At 31.2% G+C, this 15,675-nt stretch overlaps 1 long non-coding RNA gene across 1 annotated transcript in view; it reads left to right on the forward strand.

Moving 5' to 3' along the window:
* Positions 1–15,675, forward strand: part of LOC145298811 (uncharacterized) — a 534,037-nt gene that overhangs the window by 294,298 nt on the left and 224,064 nt on the right. Inside the window, exon 2 of the long non-coding RNA XR_013871084.1 lies at positions 6,730–6,767. This is a non-coding gene — a long non-coding RNA (uncharacterized LOC145298811). The remainder of the gene's footprint in view (positions 1–6,729; positions 6,768–15,675) is intronic.

A 15,675-nucleotide genomic window follows, 5' to 3' on the forward strand; every position in this document is an offset into this window, starting at 1 on the left:
GTGTAGCATCGTAATACCTGCGAATTTCCATTAATCGCTTATAAATGGTTTGCTTATAATACTTGATCAATTGAAGTGATTTCCTGTGTATGCTATTTTATATATGTCACGTATATGTTTATTATTAACATTGTTTTTACTTCTGTTTTTATCTTAAAAGGGGTTGTTATGGACAAGCACTAACTAGATAAATGCAAAGGATCTTTAAGGACGGTAACTTATTTCTAATGGTATTTAAACAACAAACGGATATTGTAAACCTGTGTTCACTCGTTAAATGATTAAAATAATATTTCATATTGATTTTAACCAATAGATATTGTTCAAAATCAGCAAGCAAGATTTTCAATGTTTTATTTTCATTGGAGAATTTAATGAAATACTATGGAATTTGCTGATAAAGCTCTACATCTTAAGATTCATCTTATTTTGAAAATTCAATGAAATTTAATGATATTCAGATATCTCTGAATTTCATTAAATTTGATCCATTGCTAAAAGGCACCAATTGACAATTATTCCCTAAATTCCTGTTTCTCTGGAGCATTTTAAACATAGCCAGCATATCAAAATATACACATAGCATCTCCTTGGACAAATTCGAATATTTCTGATTTGCATAAAGTTCCTACAATATATATTAGATCACAATTTATCAAGATGACTGAAATTTCAATTCACTCGTATGATTTTTACGTTACACAAGAGAGCGCTTAAGCCCCAATTTTTTAAATTTATATATTAGGTTGGTGCAAAAATAATGTCGTTTTTTGACATATATATATATATATATATATATATATATATGAAACAAAACAACTATTTTTGCACCATCGAAATACTTTATATAAAAAACACAAGCAAAATTGGGTAGACCTACTAGTACTTAACTAGGAGTAATATTATATATTTAGTCCATTTTCTTACAGACGACTCGCAAGTACAGACGACTCGAAGTTTGCAGTAAGCGGTTTCAGAAAAAAATACACATTTATATAAAAATGTTCCGTTCACCTACACGGACTTTTTCATTCGATAAAAAATATATTTTTATAATAAAAAACATTAATAAAAAAGCGTTTATTCTATTTTTCTAAAAAAAAAACATTTTATTCTTATTAAAAAATGAATCAATAAATATTGAATAAAGTAATATATTGTAATAATACGGGAAAAAGTAAAAAAAAAGAAATGATAACAGTTTATTTGTTTTTTTTTATGTAAAAAAAATGAAGTGCTACTTATTTTAGCAAGCGATATTTTTAAATAAATATATGTACAAAACTTTTACATATTTTAATTTACGCATACTTAGTTATTTATTTTTCACTGAAACGGGAAATCAGGATTAGCAAGCGGAATATTTTTATATAAATACAATTTTTTTTTATCTGACACCGTAAGCTGCACACTTGGAGTCGCCTGTTCCTCTGATTCACTGGCTATTTTGTTTGAAATCAGGTGGATAGTTGTTGATAATTCTTGATTGCGTTTCTTAGTGTTTGAGATATGTAACTATTTCTATATCGGAAACAGGGTCAAGACATCAACGGGAAATCAATATTTGAAGGTCAAGCCAATAACAGTTTTAAGAGAAACGTAAGAATTCTGTCTTTCATTTTCAAATATTCTGCTATTTTTAGAAGCGTCCCCACTCCCCCGTCTGCATAATAAAATCTATAACGATTCTGTTTAAAATAACATTTATATCGCTGAAGAGGCAAATATAAAGGTTTCATCTTATTGTATCTGAGAGCATTAGCTTTTGAATTTTATCTACAACTCTTATAATTTTATTATGATAATGCAATAGTTCAAACACACTGCGTTCTTCAAAACGAGTGTAAAAGTTTAAAAAAATTAGTCATAGCCGACGAAGAACGGAAGAATGCAGGGTGTTGGAAATATTGTATTATCGACATAAATATGTTAAGAAAAACAATGACAATATTTTATGATTTTACACTCATCCATTCATCTTTACCAAATTATATATATATATAGAGAGAGAGAGTCTACTATATTTTAACTTATCGCCGTTTACCGTATATTTTAGTTTTCACTTTTAATTCTCATTTTCGCTCCTTCGGACTTTTACTTCAACACCTGATGATGATTCGTGGACAAATCGAAAGCGCTCGTGACAGTAACAACTATGGAACGTTTATTAATATTTTTGATTTTGATGCAAAAAAGATTATACGGAAAATCGAAAAATTAGAAAAAAAAAAGAATCATAATGCAAAGTGTCTCCGTTGCGTTTAATAATATATGCTTGAATGAAAAAATGGTGCCTAAATATACCAATTTCAAATTTTTGGAATCGTCAATCAAACTGTGTTGAAATCATGTTTAGATATAAATATTTATATATTAAAATATATGTTTTAAACATATGGATTTCTTATTTTAAATTTGAGATATTTCTTATAAATTAATTGCAAAAAAATACGAAAAAAGAACAAAAGTCTTTCATTCGCTGACGCCGAATATTATACGGCATACATGTATTTCCATAAAATTTTTGCATTTCAACGTGGTTTCAAAACTTTTTGTCTGTTTTTTTTTAATTTGCAATTTTTATAATGATGCTTCTAGAGCTCTTGCCGATTCGTATAGCATTAGATTAACACGCGCCTAAAAGGTCAAACAGTACCGCGTGCGTAAACATCAGCCTTCATGAAACAACACTATGACACACGGACATTTTACTTACAAAAAAGAAACAGAAATATTCTATTTTATTCTCTGATTATGGATATTGTACTATCCGATATTAATAAGATATATTTCAATTTTAAAATGAGAAAAAATTGAAAAGTTTTTCTTAATATGATATTTGCATCTGAACGTGATTTAATTATCTTTTTTTAAATATATATATATATATATATATATATATATATATATATATATATGTTATAGCTGTACCCGGCCACGCGTTGCTATAGCTCAGTTTGTTTAAATGGAACATAAAAAAAGACACAAAATGTACGTTTCTTATGTTTATGTTCTCAATATTTGTAGATAAACAATATTTTGAGGTGTTCCTTTTTCTGTGCAGATGTAGAGCCTGTATGATTTTCCAACTGTAGAACACGCAACATATACATGTCTATGTGAGAAGCAATCAGGGTTTAGATGTAAGTCACACGAATCTAAAAATTGAGGCTTGTTAATGGTTATTGCAAACGGCAATCGAATTGTGAATTTTATCTTTAATTAAAACGGTGTATCCGTTTAAATCATTCAATGCACATTCACTGTCCGAAAAAAAAAGAATGTAACAGTGTGGTAGTATAAGCTTTAAAAAAAGGAAATAGTTTAGTAAACTGTTGTTTTTTTATTCAAAGAAAATATATTGCTTTCAAATGTAATTAATATTCGTAAACATTTTGGTGCTTGTTCGTTATTTTAGCAAAATTCTGAAATCGAAATATTGATTTTCAAGTGAAACCAATATTATTCAGAATATAAACATCCAACACTTACGGAAAAAGATACGGTAAAAATTAATTATGAAAGGAAATAGTTTTCGAGGCAATTAGATATTTTAGCTATTTCCTTTTTGTTTACGTCACATGTCACGTGACAAGATAAACATATGCGAAATCATTTTTTCGTGTAATCATGGGAGACCGTAATAATTGCGACATGACATTGTTGAAATTGACAAAAAATGTAAGTAATATTATGTTTTTTTTTTAGATTAAATATCAACTTTTCGGCCCGCCGACTTCACTAAAATAATAAAGAAGCACTCTTTTTATCTTTTGGCCCTCTTGCAGAATTTGACCTAGATCCTTGGGGATTTTTCGTCAATTATGGTTCGGCTCGACCGGCAGTCACCGAATTAAGCCGAACAAAGTAACAGATGTAGACGAGTTTCAAAACAAACAAACCGGAAAAAATAAAAATACAACAAACAGAAAATAACAAAAACCCGCTGTGAATTTACTGAATTCATTTTCCTGAAGAAAAGTTGCATTTTGTATTGTTTATTTACTTTTATTATATTTTTTGCAATTTTTATCAACAAAAGTTGGGGGGGGTCTAAGAAAAGATTATTTTTTTACCGTAAATTTTTAGGTGAAAGTTTCTTTTCAACAAAGCGTACATTTTTTGTTTCTTTAAAAAGAAAATTGGCAGTAAACTTTTTTTGTAAACAGAATTTTTATTCTAAGAAAAGAATGAAAACTGTAAATTGTTAGCTGCAAGTACAGAAAAGTTTTTATAAGAGAATGTACAAATTATTTTTTGTCAGCAGGTATAAAAAATAAAGAGGAAAAATACCCCCATCATCCAAGAAATAATTAAAAATTAGATTTTTATGCAAAAAAATAATAAAAAAGAACGTCGATTTAGTGTTTCCACATTTGAACAATGCTCGGCTTAATCCAATGATTGCCGGTTGAGCCCTAACCATAATTGATGAAAAATTACGAGGATTCCGGTCAAATTCTGCAAGAATAACATTCTTTTTAATTTTGTCTTGTTTTAGTTTTTTAAGTGGATTATCAGCGATTGCAAACTAACAAATTTGACCAAAATGCAATAATTAAAGATTTTTAAGGCGTGCTCAGTTTCTGATACAAAATCTTCGTAAATCGATCAAGCGAAACAGGAAACCAAATTATTGTTAGTATGTTTAGGTTCTTTTCATTTTTTTGTATATGTTTTTGTTTTTGTTTTCAATATTTGGAGCCGATTATTACTGATTTGACACTCAGCTACCAGATTCTGATTTTTTTAAATGCCAAAACTTCAATATTTTAAGATATTTAGGGGTCATTCAGTTTCTGATATAACGTAAGTAGATATATAATGTTTTTGGTGGTTTCGCGACGAAACTTGTTATAACGCAATGTATTAATGTTATATTTTAAGTAAAAATAATATTTAGGTTTGGATATAAATTCCTAAATTCATTACACTCTAAATTATTTAGGTGACTGGAGTAAGAATCTTATTAGTCACTTAACAAATATACTTAAAATTTCATGCGACTCTTTAATTTTCATGAATAGTAAAAACATGATGCACGTGATCAAATCTTACCCATCTAAAATTTACCCATATTGTAAACACATTCTGTTTGCATTAAGTGAGACCGAAAGTTCTTTTTAGTAGTATCACGTGACTGGTGAATCACCGGCGGCGGTGATATTTCATCAAATAAAAAATGGCCACATCGTTATAAAGAAAACGCACTGAAATCAGTCTGTGCACATATTGTCTCTATAGACACACGACGGCCCTTATTCATGAAATTTTTTATTTGGCCAATCAACTTTGGTGTTCTGACTTCCTTATTCCTCCCACACCTTTCACCATCCCTGACATACTACCTGCCTTCCTTGAATCTCTTATGCAACTCAAAAACTGATGTTCTATTCATGCAAGATGGTTCAAAAGCAGTCTGAAGAACCCCATATGGCATTTTATCCAAGTTTAAAACAGAATTTTATTGCATATCGTTCTGCTAAAGTGTGCTTATGTCCAGATTGCATTTTTTGTGATTTTCCAGCTGTGACAACCAAGCATTAGAAGGGTGTATTCCAATTCCTGATGTAGCTTTTAATTTGAATCTGAAGCCATAAAAATTGGCCAATCATCTCATAAAATTCAGAGTAATAACATTGAATTTTCAAGAATCTACGACAATTTTTAATTTCTGTACAAAACAAGTCTGGAGACTTATTGAAGGCACCGCGTATCAATTAGTGCTGGAACGATTAATCCGAATCGGCAATAATCAAACTCCGAACATTTTATATATCGGAATAGGTATTCGTATCGGGAATTTTTTGCGCGTTTTTTTCCGATGCTAAAAACGATTCTTTTGCTTGTTTTCAGTTTTTCGTTTCCAATACCGATACTATAGATAAAGTAATGAAATGTGTAGATTTTGAAATACCAGTAAAACTAAAATCTATAGATAACAGATCCTGTACTTTTATTCTTAATAAACTATATGCTCATATTACACGGCCATTACGGTAATCTTACCGCCCCCCCCCCCAAAAAAAAACTCTTTAGCTAGATATTCAATGATTTCAGAAAAATGGAAATAGTAATCGATCATTGTATCGGAATCGGTAATTTCAAACAGAATCAATAATTTTCTTTAAATCAGCAAACATATTGGAATCGTCACTTATATTCACTTATATATATATATATATAGAGAGAGAGAGAGAGAGAGAGAGAGAAAGAGAAAGAAAGAGAGGGATAGAGGAAGAAAGAGGGAGATGTGGAGAAAGAGAGGGATAGATAGACAGATAGATAGACAGATAGATAGATATCAAGTGAACGAATGATTAAACAAATATAAATATTTGGTAAACTTGAAATAATTCAAGCATATTATTTCAAATTAAAATACGTTTCCTTGCATTTATGTTTAAGAATATAATAAGGGTATAAAAAAAATAAACTATGCATATATTTTTTAAATTGTGGCCATTGCAAAACTCATTTCACCGTTTTGTCTTTACTTCAGCTTGTATTTATCCGTATCTATTGTATCTATCCGTATCTATTGTATCTATCCGTTACACCTCTGCATTTTATTGTCATCTATGAATGAATCCGATATAAACATTAAATAATGCTTTATACAAACCTTCTTTTATGTTGTTGTTGTTCGTTTATATTTTCGGGTTTTAACAGAACTCAAAAATGATTAAACATATTTTTAATTAAATATGAATTTTACATACATTTCAGGTCACGCGCCCTGGAAAATATATTATACTCACGTAAGGGTGAGTATTTTTTATCTTTTTAAATTAATAATACATTTATACATCGGCCATATTTCCTCATCATTTTTCTTGTGTTTGTTTGGAGTTCAGAAATACATACACACACACGCACGCACACACAAATATATAGTTTAAAGAAAGCTTTGAATAAAAAAAATGCAGTTTAGATTCCCGGAAGAAAAAAAATATTAATTTTAACCTATCGTAAACTAAGCACGTACATAATCCCATTTCTAAAAAGTTTATAATGACAAAAGAAAATTCATTTATATAAGGATGAGGAGAAAAAAATCTTAACTAAAATTGTTAAATAGAAATAGACTTAGCACTTGCATAAGCCCATTTCGCGAAAGTCTTCTATTTTAAAACAGAATTTAACTACATAAGGATGAAAAGAGAAAACCTTAACTTCATCAGTTGTTTACCATGTAGCTGTTTCGGAGATTTAAAAACAGGACAGCTATTCAATACATGGCTCTCCAGTTGATAATATCACTTCCCCAATAAAAAAAATGTAGAATAATACGGTTACTATTTTTACTAATATATAAAAACAAATAGAAGAATAAAATTTTAAAAAATAAAAGATAAACTATTAATAAATAATTTTCAGATTACAAGATCAATTCTGCGACATTTTAACTAGCATATAAATGCTATGAGAATAAAAATGCATAAAAGCTTAAGTACCTTAGGTGCTAGAAAGGCAAATAGATAAAAAATAGGATATATATATATATATATATATATATTTGTACACGACTTTAGAAATGGTATGATGTGCATGTGTGTATATATCTACGTATGTCTATTTATTTCTCTATATTTCTCCACATTTATCTATGTATTCGTTGCGTATATCTATGCCTCTATATCTATCTATATCATTATATAAGATATGTGATGTGTGCATGTGTGTGTATCTATATATATTTTACTTTGGTTAGTTTTAAGAGATCAAGGGCCCTCGTACTGGGGCTAACACTTGATTTCATTAGGATTCGAATTTATATTCAAGGGCTCTTTTAGATATAGACGCCGTTCCCTTTACGGCTTCTATCGGTATTTAGTGCCAACTTGGTCTTCCACTGATGGTTTCCAAATATTTCTTAAGATTTTTCTTTTCATTTAGCCAGTTGTTCCTATTAAAACTGGTATAATGCTGATTTCTTTAAGGAACCATATCGTTTTTGGATCATTTTTAGGTCCTGGTATTTTGTTATCATTTCGCGTTTAGCTCTATTAAAGCCATAATCATTTGGAACAGTGACATCGATAATGAGCGCAGTTCATTCAGGCTTGCTCCATATTACAATGTCTGGTGTAATGGCATTGTCTTTTATGTATTTACCTGTTTGTATGTCTATGACATAGAACACTGTCTCTTTTCTGCTTGATGCTATCGGTGATGGTTCATATTCCCAGAGTTTTGACCGATATGCCAAGCTGCATCTCTCCACAGGCTTTCCAATGGGGGTATTTACATACTTTGTTGTGGCGGACAGTCTAAAGGTAATCTACCAATAAGGTTTGGCATCCAGACATTAGGTGGCTCGCGCTATCAATCGCTGAGTAGCAGAACCTACACTTGCCATTTGTTTGTAGGCAAATCAATTTTTAATTCATTTGTGAGTAAGCCCTGATCTTGACCGGCTGCAATGAGGCTTTCCTAATCTAATAGCAGTTTCCCACTCTTGAGCCACTGAAGTAAGGCATCCCTGTCTATATATTCCTGGTTAAGTTCCTCTAGAAATTTTCCTGCTATGTTATGTGTTTATCTATGTGTATCCATCTAAAGGATGAACGACTTAAAAGTAGCCACGAAAATGTAGTAGAGAGGAGGAACATTCTTTCATTGTTTAAATTACCTGTATTGTTATAAAAGATGCTAGAAGTGCTCCCCGTTAACATCTATGCATTTCTGGGCACGTTTAACAACGTTTACAGGTACTGCCTGTAGATCTTCTCTGGTGATTCTCCTCATAGCGTTGGTAATGTTTTCCTTTATTTGGTCTAAATTGTGAGAATTATTTGCATAAACTTTTTTGTGTTAAATTCCCCCAAATATAAAAATCACATGATAACTAGTCCGGGGAACGTGGTGACCATAACCCTTCGCGTTTTTTTCTCTCTTCCATAAACATGCCATGAACTCGTGTCAGTGGTCTGTGAGACGTGTGGCATGTAGCGCCATCTTGTTGTTGTGGTGTCAGTTGGTCGTTATGAAAAATATTGGAGGGATCGGGCTTCTTTTAGGTGGACCGCTTAATCTGAAAAAAATTGGTTAAAGAAAGGTTCAATAGATAAGGCTTCTTTGTTCTCCCTTGTATATCTCTCTATCTACCCATATCTATTTATCTCAATATATATATATATATATATATTTATATATATATACATATATATATATGCATTGTGTGTATATGTGTGTACGTAAGTGCAGCATTTATGTACTTATCTCTTTCTTATTTCGTAATTACTGATTCGCAACATTAAGCCATAGTAAATATCGTTCGCCTTTCCGTATGTGGAGTGAATTTCTCATATATTTCACTGGTTTGATAACCTCAACCAACTATCACAGTCTCATGCTGGCCAAACGAAAGAAAAAAAGCTATGCTATCCGACTAGTCCGAATGTACTATGGAATAGTGAAAACTTTTAAATATAAACAAATCGCAAGAATTTCCGTGAATCACTCTCTAAACAGTAAAATAATCTACCGCGTACACGTAAAACAAATATCCTAAACTTATAAAATTTTAACTAATCGCTGACCATTAATTAAAAAATTCTATCTATCTATCTATCTATTACTTTAGAAAATCAAAAATATATACAATACAAATTATATGTATGGTTCAAGTAAAAAAAAAACACATTATACATAAAACAACAGAAATAATAAAAAAAAACGTCATTCAAGTTCACAAAAAATATACAAAATTTAAAATCACTTTAATCTATAAAGGAAGGAAGAAAGCTTCCGAAAATTTCACCAGAACCCGAGGGAAAATATTTCCCTTTCCAGAAAGTGATCATTGCTTCTGAAACATTGCAAATTGTTCAAATAGATCACAATTATACCAAAGGATCCTTATTTTACAATAAGGTGTCAGAGATCCACTTTTAAATATTTATTCATACAACAACAAAATTAGAGATGGTTCAGAAGGTCTATATATTACTGGACTAACGATTCCTTCCTGAACTCAAAACAAATCAATGCTTCACCTAAAATTATGACAAGAACGCGCATGAGTTTACTCGTATTATATACCGAATATATACAGTGTATACGGCATATCACGTTGGCACACTGGTTCCTGTAAGATCACTGAAGTTATGCAACGTTGAGCCTGGTCAATACTAAAATGGGTGACCACTTTGGTAATTCTAGGTACTGTATGTGCTCTTTGTTTATCTCGGCATTGTATCCAGTAAGTCTGGGGGCTGTCATTGTCACTGGACCCAATCAGTGCCGATTCAGGAGAGGTGTGGTTGGAGATTGCGCAAACCTTCCCTCACAATTTCATGCGCAGTTACCCTTACAGGGACGTCCATTGTTTCCTGAGACTAAACGCAGGCATCGATCAATGGGATATACAGTATATCTAAATAATGATATTACTTACTGCATCAATGTGTGTATTATCAAGTACGGACTTCATTTCCGTTGTGATACTAAATGGACGCCCATGTATATACTGCATGTCAATGTATGTTTGTTGTATGGAAGTATAATCACGCACTTTTCTTTTCGTGGAACCAAAAGATGTATATGTTGCATACTGGGTAATCATTGTGTTGTGTGGGAGGTATGTTTAAACACATACAATAAACAGTTCAATAATCAGTATATAAGAACGTTCTTAAAAACGGGCTGCTAACTCCAATCCACAAAATGTCCTTTGATTACTAAGATATATATATATATATATATATATATATATATATATATTGTATACAGAAAGTTTTTAGATGGGACAAGTCATTGGTACCGTCGGTTTCAACCCCGATAATTAGGATTGCTTCAGATACCCATATTAAGGCTTGATATAGGTATCTGAAACGGTACTAATTATCGGGTTTGAAACCGACGGTATCAATGACTTGTCCCATCTAAATACTTTCTGTAAACAAAATATAAATACGCTCTTATTTTAGGATTTTCCGTATAATTGAGCACTCTGTAGGATTTTTTCTCGAAAAAAAAATATATATATCTTCTCTATATAAATAAAATTAAATAATTTTTCACCTCTGAGTTTGACCTTAATAGGATTAAAACTCAAGACATTTCATGCAAATTCAATGTGCACAAACTGCAGCACATTATCTGAGGTGTGCTATAGGCATATTACCCTTACACTTCCTCGATAACCGTACATTCCTATATTTTTTCTGGTGAGAGTTCGCTGCCAAAACCTGTAAGAATCAATGGAAGTAGTAAACTCTTTTCTCTCTATTACATTCATACCCCCACGACCACTTAACACCGTTGCGGATACGTCCACATGGGAATTTGGGATAAAACACCTGTTTGAGTTTTTAAGTTGCTTAAAAAATGGAATGGTATTTTACCATCGGGTTAAACGCAACTTTCAATTACATCTATTACACGGGTTACTTATACCATTTCTTTTATTTCTTCTTTTCCCCCTTTTTTTAAATGCGATTCGAATGGTTACTTAAACGAAACGAACTAAGCTTGGATTCAAGGTTTTACAACAAACCATAACAGTCAGCCGCTAGCGTTCTTCAAATGTTCAAACGATTACTCAATTTATATATTCATTTACTGTATTTTTCCTTATATTATATTTTCAATGATTTTATACGTGATACTAGAGGGGAGAGTTAACTTCTTATTTTCGGATTAGTTACTCATTCATTATTTATTTCTATACTTTAAATTTATGGTAGTTTCATAAGCCCAATTACTATTACGCTATCGATATGGAACCAGATGACATTCCAATTGGTAAAAAGCGACAGCTAAGAAAAAAATACAAAAAATAAAACAAAACACATAACAAACCGTTACACTTACACCTAACAATCATACGGTTAAAAATACTCTTTTTGCATGAAACAAACCAACAATAGCAAACAAGTATGAATAAAATCTATTACACATTTATTCGTTATACACGATCAGTTTTCAGGTTTTATTTATTTATTTCTTTTTTCATTTGTACTTTTTTAATGTTTGTTTTGTATGTTGTTTTAAATAAAATAAAATAAACATAATTGCATTTCACACGGTAAGTTTTATGGGAGATTTTTTTTCCATTTGTATTCATTCCAGTTCGTTTTGTTTCTTTGTTTTTTATTTTGTTTTTTTCCTGTACTCTGCGGCTAACACCGATGAATGCTGGTCTCGCCCGATCAATGCTTGACATGAATTCACGCGAATTAGGGTCAAATTATGCAGAACTACCTTCATTTTTTTCATTTTTTCTTGGGCCCTAAACACCAACAAATGATTTCGTAACACCCTTTCTTACATTTTTCCCCCAGCTTTGCCATTAATTCTTTCAATTTTACGCGCATAAAACACATAAAAATTACATTATACATATTTGGGTCCTTTTGCTTACCGGGGGGGGGCAAATACAGTTTCATTTCCTCGCCAGATTGGACACTAACAGAACAAATTCAACATAAATCATTACCGGTTTATTTCGTTTACAAAATAAAGTCCGCTGTTTGCATTTACATAAAATTTACTCCCGTCATATATTAGCTAAACCAGGGGGGGCATCTATATATCGCACCTGTTCATTTCGCTTCATAAATCTTCATATAACACCCTTATCAGTTCCTCTACATTATGGCACAGATGGTTAGGTGACGGGCTTTTTCCCTCTTTCGTTTCTACCTTCGCGTCAAGGCTTAGGGGTTCAATCCGACCTTCCGACCAAAACGTTTTTTTTCTTTTACACCTCTTTTTAATACACACACCTCCAAAAACCCGGGAAACGCCGGGTACCCCCCGCTAGCATATATATATAAACAGGCACAATTTTTGTTTCACTTTTTTTCCTCGGTAGCTGCATTCGACTTTGAGATTATAGAATAAAGATATTTCCGACATCTGATTGCATGCAAACAAGATAAAAGACGATTTCTTTTTTCCATGCATATAGGATTGAGTCGCAAGCAACCAGAATGTGATTGATTACATTATTAGAATGTCTCTCGCATTCACTCCCGACTCTCTATGAGTTGTAAATTATATGATTGAACGTCCGTCTAGTTCACATCTCTCTCTCTCTCTCTCTCTCTCTCTCTCTCTCTCTCTCTCTCTCTCTCTAAATTGTAAGTTACATGATTGAACGTCCAGCCAAAAATATATATATATATATATATATATATATATATATATATATATGAAACAATGTAACACAGCGCGAACGCATGCGAAATGACGTCACTGGTGCGAAAAATAAAAAGGAGATTACGTTAGAGACGGGAAATAAGGTTCAAGATTGTCTGCGAGGTGTTGATAACGTTCAAGAAGGCGATCTTGTGAGGGACGTTACTACGGTAACAAGATAATGAGGAAATAAATTTTGTTGTAGAACAAAAAGTGAGTTGAAATTCTTTTTTTTTTTTTTTGTCTACTTTGAGACTGAGGCTACGAAGTGTTGGTTCCCAGACCACGTTACAACAGGAGAAAATACGTTTTTCCTAATTTATAAACAAATAAGTTTGGGGTGTAGTAGAACTAAGGACAGTAAACTCGTTGCGCATAATAATAACATTAACAAAAAAAAAAAATTATTTCGTGATGATTTGAACAAATTCAACTGTCCTTCGCGTATTAAGTGCTTCATCAGGAGGATAACATTAATGACCGAAAAGTGGATTTCGGTGTAGCTAACACAATATTGAAAACGCGTCACAACAACCATAACGTATGTTTCTCAAGTGATACCACACATATGTGTAACAGCAAAGATGCAACCGGAATGATTAATAACATAGAAGGGGGAAGTTTTCAGAAAGGTAGTATTAGTAGTTTACTTAACAAACGCCACATCTGCAGATTAATTTTAAATGGCATATATGAATGTCACATGACATTCTTACACGTGGATTCTTGTAAATTGTTTCGTTGAAATAATTGCATTCAAATAATTCAAAAACTGACTGGTTACAAAAGAAAAGATTTCTGACGATCGGTTCAGATGTAATATTGTATACTAGCAGTTTACCTGTATTATATCATATTGGACCTAACCGAGAATCGAAAGCAAAACGTCTACCTTACGATTTACTTTTTTCCTTTACGTTAATGCTTCAGATACAAGGAGATGTTTGCTGCAATGCTAACAATTAAAACATGAACCAATAGCTATTATGTTATGCATGCATATTCGTAATGCCGTTGTTCGACTTTCACCTGACAAATTCCAATTTTTTTAATTTTCACATTTCTGCATCGATTTTCCCCGGCTAAAACCTAAATATATAGTTTCGCATGGGTTAAAATACCCTATATATAAAAGTTTCATGTTCGTAGACAAAAAATTGACAGATGAGTTTGGTAGGCAATTTTTTAAACGGATATACATAAATATTTATATATAGAAAGAGGTCTGTGTTTACTATAACCGTTTTACGCAAATAGTACGCGAGTATAAATTATGTAGAATATGAATATAATTACACTTAATAGTCAACTAAAAGTGATAATCCGATTAGAAAACCGAAAAAAATAATGGCGAATTAATTAGCATAAATGTTTAAAAGAATATGCAAATTAACTAAATCTTTTGCAGATGAATGCTATTCCAGTAGCCATATATAACAAAGTTGTATTTTCTTTTTACATCAAACGAATATATGATTTTTAATATGAATATCAATACACAAAAAATATTTATAGGAGTATAGATATATAATTTATAGCAGTGACCACAATACAATAACAATTTAATAGCATTCTATGTTATTTATGTAATATTATTGACCAATATTTTTGAACTCTAACCTACATATATACTAGACTTCCAATTTACTCTTTTATTTTGTTACTATTTTAATATTGCTTAATTATTTTTACCATATTATTCTATTCCTTCATACTCATTATATATCTACATGGTATTAAGCCAGTTTTTTTTTATATTTGCATTTTGTATCATTCTGATCCTCTAGTTTTCTTCTGATATCATGCATTTACCTTGGAAATACCATGACCCAAAAAGGGCTTTTCTTAATTTTCCCATTTCATTTTTCTTTGTTTCCTTATTGTTCTGATGATATAATAAAGTTATATATAAGTGATAGATAAAATAAATTGAATATTACAGTTTCGGTTTCGATTCTAGCTGATCGTACGCAAATACTATTTTTTTTTTTTTACTTTTGAAATCACGACTTAATACTAACATATACGAAATCTGCACGAATTAAAATATCATAAGCGTATTTTACGCCCTGGCAAATCCGAGCCTCTCTCTATCACTAGCATGTATATATATATATATATATATATATATATATATATATATATATATATATATATGAATTAAAAATAGGAAGGGAAGATCACATACTCGATGTTTCGCTGAATCTTTCTTCGGCGTTTACAAAGTAAATAGCTACAAAACATTCGTGCGCTATCCACTCGTTAAAAACCCAATGAAACAGTAGGAAAAACGTCGAGCAATTTGGTATCCCTTTGCTATTTTAAATTCATATTGGATTTTTATAATTTTATTGCCATACACATATATATATATATATATATATATATATATATATATATATATATATATATGTGTGTGTGTGTGTGTGTGTGTGTGTGTATCTGGACGTGTAGATATGTTGCTATATATATATATATATATATATGACGTAGTTTAGTGTATATTATGTTGTAGGATATATATAT

The sequence above is a fragment of the Euprymna scolopes genome, chromosome 2, assembly GCF_053919585.1.
Source record: "Euprymna scolopes isolate OS-2025 chromosome 2, ASM5391958v1, whole genome shotgun sequence".
Classification (NCBI taxonomy): domain Eukaryota; kingdom Metazoa; phylum Mollusca; class Cephalopoda; order Sepiida; family Sepiolidae; genus Euprymna; species Euprymna scolopes.